The sequence below is a fragment of the Diuraphis noxia genome, unplaced genomic scaffold, assembly GCF_037042655.1.
Source record: "Diuraphis noxia isolate RWA-SAM2 unplaced genomic scaffold, SU_Dnox_SAM2 contig0003, whole genome shotgun sequence".
Classification (NCBI taxonomy): Eukaryota; Metazoa; Arthropoda; class Insecta; order Hemiptera; family Aphididae; genus Diuraphis; species Diuraphis noxia.
The window spans coordinates 47,278,345-47,281,589 of NW_028301713.1; positions in this window are offsets into that span (position 1 = coordinate 47,278,345).

The following is a 3,245-nucleotide window of genomic DNA, read 5'->3' on the forward strand; positions in this document are numbered from 1 at the left end:
AACGCATTTCAAGAAGCAAAAAAAATTTTTAAATTATTGAACTTAGAGAAAAAATAAAAAAAAAATGCGAAGGGTTGACCTGGCGCCCACAGGCAAACGCATTTCAAGAAACAAAAAAAAAATTTAAAAAAAAAAATGATTGATTCAGAATAAGAATACAATTGATAAAAATAAGCTTATTTGGGAATCATTATTGAGAGAGCACCAGGTAAACCTTGTTGAAATTATGAAATGAAAAATTTACTTTGTTGAAATGATTTGAAAAAAAATTCGAAGGGGGACACGTGAGCCCGCGGGAAAATGTTTTTCAAGAAACAAAAAAAAATTTAATTTATTGAACTTAGAGAAAAGAAATTTAACAAAAATGAGAAGGGGTTACCTGGCACCCGCAGGCAAACGCATTTCAAGAAGCAAAAAATTTTTTTAAATTATTGAACTTAGAGAAAAAATAAAAAATAAATGCGAAGGGTTGACCTGGCGCCCGCAGGCAAATGCATTTCAAGAAACAAAAAAAAAAAATTATCGATTAAGAATATGAATAGTACAAAGTGCTGTGTGTAATATTCAAAATCTTAAACTGATTGTAATACTGTTATTACGCTAATTCGGCTTTAAAATCGTGTTAACTATTATGGTAATATTAGTCAGGTACCTATGAAACATTTCCTCAACAATATTTATATATTTTCTCCCGTTGTTATGTTTACAATGTCGAATACCTTGATAGTTAGTAGGAAAAGATCATTGCAAAGGTAACGACAGTGATGATAGTCATCTATCATCACATATAGCTTCAACTCACCATAGGTTTACAAATACCTTCCTATGACTTATGTAACCATCTGCTAGTCACACGGGGAAGGCAGTGCCGTAGCATCCTGGATACGGCACTGAGTTTAATTAGTATCAATTTGAGTGGTGTACAACAATAGGTTAGGTTAGGTTAGGTTAGGTAACAGTACCTACTTAGGTATCGCGTGACCAACAGAGATTACCTTGGACACTTTGAATAAAAAGATTCTTAGTTGGTTTCCGATATAAGTGTTTTTATATCAAGTTGATCTATTGATTGTTAACCTCTTAGAACTTAAATCATCCATTAATGGCACCGAACCCTTTTCCAATGTTTTATTTTTAAAATGTAGGATAGGACGGTATATTGTCCACTTTCCTCTACACGTTACTCTATTTTTGCCGATATTAGGACATTGGACCTCTTGTAATATTTTTCACCCTTTTAGATTTTTTAGGACTTCGTCACCATATTCATACATATAGTCATATATCATGTATGACATATTAAATATTGTCATACATTTATATATACATTTTAAATGTGACGACAAACAATTGTTAATGATTTATCTGCCAGTATTGTATCTAACTTACAAGTCGAAGTATAGATAGGGTTTAGTTGACCTATTGATATTATTGAAAACTAAGGAATCTGTTTGTTATCAAATTATGTCTGCTCCGGCCCATCATCACCATGTGGCATCATGATAATTTTTTTTTATGTTTCCATTGTGTCTATAAAAACGACCCTCAACACCAGAAATAATGAATCATTACAATCTTATGATAAATGATCTAAACATTTTTTTTTAATAACGATAAATTCATAAAGACAGATAATGTGTCCAGAAAAAATGTCCATCATTTATAATATATCAAATGGCATACGATTTGCTAATTAATATTCTTGAAATGTTTTAGCATGAATTAAAGTACTTTTTAGTTTATAGATTTAAGCAAAGTAAAATATTGTATTCGTATAATTTGTATTATTAAATAATACATTTTTATTTTCAAAAATAACTCCGGTAACTATGGCTACCTATTAGCATTCTGTAGATCACAGGTTGGTTTAGAAACACGTATGAGCATATGGGGCAAAGCTTCGTCATTAAAAACCCAGGTGGTCACCCATCCGGGAGCTAGTGACGCCAGACGATGCTTGACACACTTTTAAGATTACAGCCAATCACCGCGCCACACTAAGCCCCAATATGCACTTTTTGTGCACCCAATTATTAGGTGTGATTATATTATTTTTGGTATTGCAAGTACATAATATCTATAGTGTTGTGTGCATATAGCAGGCCAGAGGTTAATTTCCTTTTTTTAAGGCATACACTGCATGGTTATGTTTTTTACTGTTCGGTTTGAAGCACATGTAAATAGGACCAGGATTCGTCACTAAGAAGCCAGGTGGTCGCCCATCCGGGAACTAGCGACGTCGGTCGATACGTAACCTCAGAACAATAGTGACCAACGTGGCCAACCATCGTGCCTATGGCCTATCAGGCAGCAAATATACTTTATACATCATATAGAAACCATCATAAATTAATAACATAATTTTCTTATGTAAGATAAAAAAGATTAAAATTACAATACGTATGTTACTTAAAATATTAAATGATGGATATATTTATGTTACAACTTCATATCATTTTTAAAAAAAATTGTCCAAAATCTTTTTTAATTCTGTTATTGTATTTAAATATTATCGTCCTTCTATTTTCATAAGTCAATTAGCTATGGCAATAAAAAAAGTATAAATGGTCTGAGATTCGCTTTTTTAAGGGTATATGACTTGGAATAACATAAAAAGTCAGATCTTTGAGTTATAATATCCAAATACTATTTTATTATATTAATTACAGTAAATATCCAGTCTTGTGAAGACGTAAAGTATTTTAAGAAAAGTATACAAATAATATTATTTATGCCATAATTTATTTTATTTTTAGTGAATTTTATAAATCGCCATCACGCCCTTATATAAAAACTTAATTGTCCAATTGCTGAGTTTATCACTTTATGTATAACTATAATGCTATTATTTTGCATACGGTTACCCGGATATAATTACATATTGACTAATCTACCACAATAATATTAGCATATAATACTAGCAAATCACTTCTATGATTTAAAGTTGTTTGATATTTTTGTTTTAAAGTTTTATAATAATTTTATGTTTTTTTTTTAAAATTTCATTTTTTTTTTTTTTTTTTTTTTTGTTAAGATAAATAAAGCTATAGTATGTTTAGTAACGTTATAAATATATATGAAATTTGTTAGCTTTAAGATGTGAATAAAATATTTGTTTGATTTATCTGATATTATACTAACAAAATATGTAATAACCAAAATAATACTTTTAGTTGGTCTTTTTTATAAGTGCTTAAGTAATTACACTGTCAAGGGGTCAACTTTTATTATTAATTTAAATTAGT